General features: G+C 40.7%; 1 pseudogene; it reads right to left on the bottom strand.

Annotated features, from left to right (window-relative positions):
* Window positions 1-770: 770 nt before the first annotated feature.
* Window positions 771-8,274, bottom strand: part of LOC122552111 — a 91,521-nt pseudogene continuing 84,017 nt past the window's right edge.

Genomic DNA, 8,274 nt, shown 5'->3' with positions numbered 1-8,274 from the left:
AAAATATTCAACATTAAGGAAAACACAATTTATTCAAACACTGTGGACAAAATACAACAAAACCAAGAGGAGTTTGGAATAACTTAATTTATTGGAAAACTTAACAGATTAATCGGTTATTAAATTACTAAACAGTAACTGCTCCAATATGGTAACATTCTTAAAACACACACTTGTCACAAAACAAATTCAGAAAACATGTTGTTTCCCGTGCAGTTTTCCAATCCAGCAGGAATGAACATCAAAAGCAAATTCTGAGAGTTTGACCATCACTCCACAGGACCAGGCCGCGGCTGCAAGGATCACAAAAAATGGACTGTATCTACACCGTCTATGCCACTGTAGGAGCCTCTCAAAAATGCCTAACCCCAGCTAAGCCACGCAGTGTTTGTAAGATAAATGTCAAAGTTAAATATAAATAAATAAAGTCAAAGGATGCACCAGGCCTGATGATCAGACACAGACGGCCTCGGGAGCCCAGCAATTCCTATCCTGCCAAAACGCAGGAGAATCATCGAGCTTGTGAAGAGAAAGCATCATCTCTCTGTCTCACATCTAAATTTACAATCGGAGGTGTGCCATTAGCCCAATAGTCAGTGATGTCAACATCTGAGGAAGACCAAGTATTATTGTCGTATGTCAGGGTTGTTGTGAAAGGGGTGACCTGGATCTGTTTGTAGAATAACTGTGATTGATGTCAGTCTCCATGGATCCTAACTGTGTCACTAGAGGGTTTCCTCTTCTATTAATAAGTTGCTTCCTTCAACCTGTTATCTCATGATGTCAGCGGCAGCGTCATCCTCAAGATGATTGGGATCAACAGCTACAGAGAAAGGGAGAGGAACAGAGTCTTAGAACAGTCTGGAATGTTCGAACAATGGATCAGAATGTGAAAATATTACACTGAATTGTTCCAACAATGAATACGAATCTGAGAACAAAAGACTGGAATGTTCCAACAAAGGACAGGAATTTATTCGATAGTCTTTTCTATCTTTCACTGGATTGGGCATGGTTAGAGTTGCAGATACAAGCCGTACTGATGATTATTCAAGCAGGTTACTATCCCATTCTCGCTATTATTGGTGTTCCTGGTAAGCCTATCTCTGCAATTTATTCAAACACTGTAGACAAAATACAACAAAAACAAGAGGAACTTGACAAACTTAATTTATTGGAAAACCTAACAGATTAATAGGTTATTAAATTACTAAACTGTAACTGCTCCAATATGGTAACATCCTTAAAACACACACTTGTCACAAAACAAATTCAGAAAACATATTGTCTCCCGTGCAGTTTTCCAATCCAGAAGGATTGAACATCAAAAGCAAATTCTGAGAGTTTGACCATCACTCCACAGGACCAGGCCCCGGCTGCAAGGATCACAAAAAATGGACTGTATCTACACCGTCTATGCCACTGTAGGAGCCTCTCAAAAATGCCTAACCCCAGCTAAGCCACGCAGTGTTTGTAAGATAAATGTCAAAGTTAAATATAAATAAATAAAGTCAAAGGATGCACCAGGCCTGATGATCAGACACAGACGGCCTCGGGAGCCCAGCAATTCCTATCCTGCCAAAACGCAGGAGAATCATCGCAGCTACAGAGAGAGGGAGAGGAAGAGAGTCTTAGAACAGTCTGGAATGTTCGAACAATGGATCAGAATGTGAAAATATTACACTGAATTGTTCCAACAATGAATACGAATCTGAGAACAAAAGACTGGAATGTTCCAACAAAGGACAGGAATTTATTCGATAGTCTTTTCTATCTTTCACTGGATTGGGCATGGTTAGAGTTGCAGATACAAGCCGTACTGATGATTATTCAAGCAGGTTACTATCCCATTCTCGCTATTATTGGTGTTCCTGGTAAGCCTATCTCTGTCAATTCTATAAACGATGGTGAAGGTTATTGCTATTTCAGTTATTAACATATAACAAATGCATAAACTGTTATTTTCAGTTTCAGTCACGAACTCCACTTCATTTCCATCAGTTTCAGACTCCTCACTCATAAACATCTAAATAGGAACAAAATTGTTCAGATGTGTGATTCGTCGTTTTACCCTCAACTGTTTCTCTATATTGTCTCTGTTATCAAACCTGCCTACACCCACCACTATTACCTCCTAAGTCTCCACCCCACTTCTGCCTCAGTGCTGTTGTTGAATTAGCCGTCATCTGCCCCATTGTTAACTTCAGATTTTAAGGCTCCAGTTCTCTTCTGACCTCGCCTCCAATTGTAAATATTTTAAATATACACTTGTTCTTGCCTCTCCAGCTATTTGATAATAGGGACCCCATATCAGAATAATAATGTCACTGGACGGGTAATTGAGAGGCAATACTTTGAAGGCATTGTTTAAAATCTTATGACAGCCGATGACTGAACTTAAATTCGAATGACAAAAATTGGAATAAAATCTCACTTTACTAATGGCAACAATAAACCATCAGAATTTCTTTCATTATTTTACTTATAGCCTTTGGTAAAGAAACTAAGTGTGACTTCAGACCTACGACCACATGGTGGCTCCATATTGTCAAGATAAATGGCCTCACAGTCAAGGGCAATTAGTGATGAACAACAAATGCTGTCATTGCCGGTGGTGCTGACATCCTGCGAAACAATAACATTAAAGTTGAAATAAACCAAGGAACTGTCGATGCTGGAGATTTGAAATAAAATTCTCCAGCGTCTGAAAATATTGGAGAATCACGCCAAGTATGGCAGCCGCTGTCAGGAGAAAATCAAATAAAGTTGCAAGTTTAGTGACCCTATATCAACACTAAAAGCAAATAACATTATATCTACCAGGGATGGCTGGATGAGTGAAGGGGAGGTTAGTTGAATGGATGGAGAAATGTCAAGCAAGAGAGAGAAAGAGAGAGAGAGAGAGACAGGGAAAGAAAGGAAAAGCAAACAAAGGGACAGCTGATAATGAAGTAGAAGGAAAATAAAAAGGGAGCTTCTTCTAACATAATCCCTTTTCCCCTTATTCCTGAATATCACGTCAATCCTGATATGCCCCTGTTTAAAGTGAATTATATTCCCTCCTTCGCTGTTCTCTGAGTGTGATGATCAACTCCAATGGCAATAGGGATGCTGTCCTTATTGTTGCTGAGATACAGAGAAACGTAATGTTACGTTGTCAACTGCTTCTTCAGACAAAGGGACTGTTACTGTGGGACTGTGCAGAGATGTAACGGCTTTTTCAGCGACTAAGAGAAACAATTTCAACACGGAATGGGTGCACTGTGTGTGTGTGAGGTGTTGACTTGCGTCTGTCATTAGACAGTAAGGGGAGGTTCAGTGGGTGCTTTCTTCGGGTTTGTGTATTAGCTGCTGCATGTATTCAGAGAGACCCGAGGGTCTGGTGACCCCACTCTGGATACTGCATTTATAGCGTGTTTGGGTCCATGGGAAACAATTGGAGCCGAGACTACACAGAAGGGAAGCTCTGTTAACAGGGATGGGATGGGCATTGTGCTATCCTCCCTGGGATTTCCAGGAATATCTTTCTAAGCTAAACCAATTACAAACGTAAAATGTGAACCTTTCAAAAATAAGATGGTCACTGAGCTGTATCCCTTCCATCAATATAACCTGTAGCCTCACACCAGGGAAGGACTGTGCTGACACTCACCATGAAGTGAACTGGGTTAATTCGGCAAATTTCCAGGCAGGAGTTGTAAACATTTTCATCATCTCCAAAGTGCAGTCCTCCGAAATACTCACTGGCTGTCAGAAGCCATCTGCCAGCTAAGAGGAAGACATTGAGTCCATCTTCCTGAGGAAGGTACGGAAGCAAATTCTAGATATACTAGGGAAGGGAGACTGGTTAACATGCGGAACTCTACGAAACTAGAATTAATGAAGAGTATGTTTTTAAAAACCTAATCGAATTAAAGGTTGGTAAGTTACTGCAGCTGATGAGTTCCACTCCAGAGTATTGAGGAAGTGGCAATAGAGCCAGTGAAAGAATTATTAATTATTCTTCTGAGCTGGTTAGATTCTGGAAAGGATCATGCAGCCTGGAAAATAGCTATTGTAAACATAAATATTTAAAACATGGCAGAGAGGGAAAACAGAAAACTAAATAGCTTGATGTCAACTGTGAGAAAAACATTATAGCTTTTTATAATAAATGCTAGACGCTTGGAGAATAATGATATAATTTGATAGATTTGACCTAGATTCAGTAAACGGAAATGATCTTTTTTTAAACTTGCTGGAGCTTGTGGACTCTGTCTGTTGTGTGATTGACAATTGAATACCAGCGGGTGTGGAGTCATTGAGTTTTCAGATGAAGTTTGACATGGTTGGTTGCAGGTGGAGGAGAATGTTAGAGTTCATGGGTAGGTAAGGGTGGAATACACCGAATGGATTAAAAATTGCATCATGGACAAAAGGCTTGTGGGGTATCAGAAGGATCAGCTCTTGTCCAATATCTGTGTACAAGGTATAAAAATGATTCAGATGTGAACAACAAATACCATCATTCACATTTAAGTTTATTAAATGGTGAGAGGTTGGGAAGGGCTGTTGTTGAAAAGGACCTGGAGGTCCTTTGTTATAAGTCACTAACAGAATTCGTATGGGGCAGGAAGTAATTCCAATTGTAAAGGGTATGTGGTCCATCATGGAAAATTATTAAAGTACAAGAGCGAATATGTCTTACTCAATGGTGGTATTTTGCTGAGCCAGTATTTAGGGTATTGTGTACAGACTGAGTCTGCTTTATAAATAATGATCTCCACGTCACCGAGACAGTGCAAAGTAGTTTCACCAGACTGAACCCTGGCATGATATTACCATAAAGAGAGAGTGCAGTAACTATGTGTTTAATATGCAGCGTTGTGAGAGAATAAGAAGTTGAAATTTGATGGTTATGGATGGACCCACTTTATGTCTCAAGCAGCCATTGATCAGGTGAGAAATTCCATGTTTTCCATCGGATGCTTAATTCCTGTGCATAGTCCTCATTTCGATTGACAGAGAGGTACAGGCTCAAGATTTATTCGGAACAGTTTCATGCACACTTACTGTGTGCCTCTGCACTCAATGTTAGATTGCACACAATCCTTTCTGAAGCCATAATACCTTCATTCTGAAACAGTTAGCCATTCCCCACCAGTTTCTCACTTCCAGAGAAAACATGGGTCTGCTCTGTCAGCGATGGAAGATGCCTTTGAAATTGGTTAAAAAAAGGCTTCATTCCTACTCCCAGGATACCATGTTAAAGGAAAACGCATGTACTATGAGTAATGAAGCCACGAGGAAAAATGTGGAGTAGTCTATCTGTGCAGCCCCTGCACCATTTGATTGTGATTTTGGAGCATCTCTGACATCATCTTGTGCTTGATTAGTGACTTGAGAATTTGAATGACCTCTTCCTGTTCCTTTTTAACGATTCCGGGTGTGAAATGGTATCTTTCTGATCCTGTCTAAGTGATGTGTGGGAGTGAGCAGACTTCTTTCCTTCCTGTGTAACAGGCAGGGGGGACTGAATGGGCTGTCCCTATTTTTGTACAATAGCTTTGATGTGTTGAATGACTTTGCCACATTCTTGTGAAACAAGATTGAAGTGTAAATGAACTCCTTCGTTTACTGTCGAAATGTGCAGTGTCTGGCAGCGCTGTTCCATGAATGTTGTCGACATATTAACTTGAATGCTGTCCAGGTGTGGTTGTGCATGGGCACAGACTAATTTACGACTTGAGGGATGGCTTAGTGTTCTGAACATTGTGTAACCTAGAATGAATATCCACACTTCTGATCAGTGTGAACTCAATGAGCGGAATGGCCTGCTTCCACACTGCAGGGATTCACCGCTGACAAACTAGAGATGCCTGGGCTGAGGGAGCTACACTGAGGATCTCCTGCAGTGATGCACCACGGCTGAGATGATGGATGACCACTGATGATAAGCATCTTCTCTTGTGGTGTGAATGACTCCAAACTCGGGAGAGTTTGCAATGGATTCTCATGAAGTAAAATTTTGCTCAGGCTCCTTGATGTCATTCTCAGTTAAAACCTGCCTTGATATCAGGGTCAGTCGCTCTTAGCTAAGCCGTTGTATTCACCTCTATCGCTCATATCAATAGGTCATGTTGTATAAGCAGACAATGGTTTCTTCAAACAGAGGGTAGTGAATGTCAGGAATTCTCTATTCCAGAGAGTCAGTGGAGCTAGATCACTGAAAAATCTCTGAATAGGTCTTTCCTGTTTCTGTGCACCAGGTTATAGCAGTAAGTGGCCTCCAACTGTTCCTGTCTAGCAGGTTAGAGGGGCTGAATGGAACAATGGAACATTGCACTCAGGAGCAAGATTACGTTGCACGACACTATGAAACTTTTCCACCAGGTATTAAGTTTGTGGATGGTCAGGTTGTGGTCTCAGCCTCACTTTCCTGTCTGTATCACATTATCCATAACTCAAACTCTGTGAAATATTTAATGAATTCAGTTTGAATATATGTAAACAAAGAGGCACCACATACCTCCGGGGAAGGGAATTCCCACTCAAATGGCCCTTTTAGAATTACTCCTCATCTCTGTTACAATTTCGTATAGCAGGCAACCCTGTCCACATAAACCAGAATTCCCAATCTGATCTCAACTCATTTTCCAACATTAGGCCCATAACCTTCTAAATCCTTCCTATTAACATGCACATCCAGATACCTTTCAAATGTTGTAACTTTAGCAGCTTGCATCTCCAACAACGTGCCCACTAATGACATCAGGCTCGCCGATCTAAATTTCAGGTCACTATTCCCTTTCCTAGTCCCACGCTTCCACTGCTCACTGCAAATGCTAATGTAACCAGGTTGGTGATTTGACCAACAATATAGGTATCAGACTGGGTCAGGGTTAGGAACAAGTTATGCAGCATTCTTTAATCTGCTAAAATTAACAAATTTATGACCCAAACAAAGTTACTCTGACAGCTGATTTGCATACACACAACACAGTATGCATGAAAATTTTGTTCGTTTAATGTCTTTATCCTCTCACCTTAAGCCTTTGTCCAATAGTTTTGGACTCAGCGATACTGTGAAAAAGACCTTGGGTATTCAGCTTATCCATGTTCCTCACGATTTTATAAACCTCTATAAAATTACACCTCATCCTCTGATGCTCCAGATTCAACAATTCCCAGTCTGTCCAGCTCAACCCTATAGCTCAATCCCTCCATGCCCGGTAGTATCCTTGTAAATCTTTTCTGTACCCTCTCAAGTTTAACAACATCCTTCCTATATCAATGAGAACCAAATTAGACACAATATTTTGAATGTCACCTCACCAATTTCTTGCCCCGTTGCAACATGATCTCCCAACTTGTATACTCAATGTACTGATCAATAAAGGCAAGCATACCAAACCCATTCTTCACCACCCTGTATACCTGCGACTCCACTTTTAAGGATCTATGAGCCTGCACACTTTTGTTCACCAACACTCCCACACCTCACCATTAATTGTATATGTCCTGCCCTATTTTACCTTTCCAAAATGCAACACTTCACATTTATCTAAATTTAACTCCGTCTGTCACTCCTAGACCCATTGCCCCATCTGATTAAGGTCCCATTCTACTCCAAGGTAAATCTTGTTGGGCACTGCACCTCCAATTTTGATGTCATCTGTAAACATAATTAACAGGCAAATATTCACATTCAAATCATTTATATAAATGACAAAAGTAGTGGACTTAGCACCTTGTATTACTCCACTGGTCGCAGGGCTCCAGTCTAAAAAGCAGTCTTCTACCACCCTCTGCCTCCTACCTTCACTATAATTTTAAAGTGGATTGGCTAGTTTATCTTGCACCCATTTATGATCTATACTTACTACCTTGTCTGTCATGTGGAATCCTGTCGACTTCCTTGCTGAAGCCTGCATGGACAGCGTCTACAACACTGCTTTCATTAAACTTGTTTGTCACCTCTCCAAAAACAGCAATCAATTTTGTTAGAATTGATTTCCCATGCACAAAACCATATTGACTATGCCTAATCAGTAGTTGCATCGGCACTTGCATGTAAATCCTATCCCTCACAATCCTCTCCAACATTGTGCACACTAATTAAATCAGGCTCACCGATCTATAGTTCAGGTCACTATTCCCTTTCCTGTGGCATGCTTCCACTGCTCACTGCAAATATTAATGTAACCGTGTTTGTGATTTCATCAACAATATAGGTCTCAGACTGGGTAATTCATGACGAAAGGAAACATTAGTGATTGTTCCAAATATCATTCA

Source organism: Chiloscyllium plagiosum, chromosome 8, assembly GCF_004010195.1.
Source record: "Chiloscyllium plagiosum isolate BGI_BamShark_2017 chromosome 8, ASM401019v2, whole genome shotgun sequence".
In the NCBI taxonomy this organism is placed as follows: Eukaryota; Metazoa; Chordata; class Chondrichthyes; order Orectolobiformes; family Hemiscylliidae; genus Chiloscyllium; species Chiloscyllium plagiosum.
Note: the sequence above shows the minus strand (reverse complement) of the source record. Positions and strands in the feature narration are given on the sequence as shown.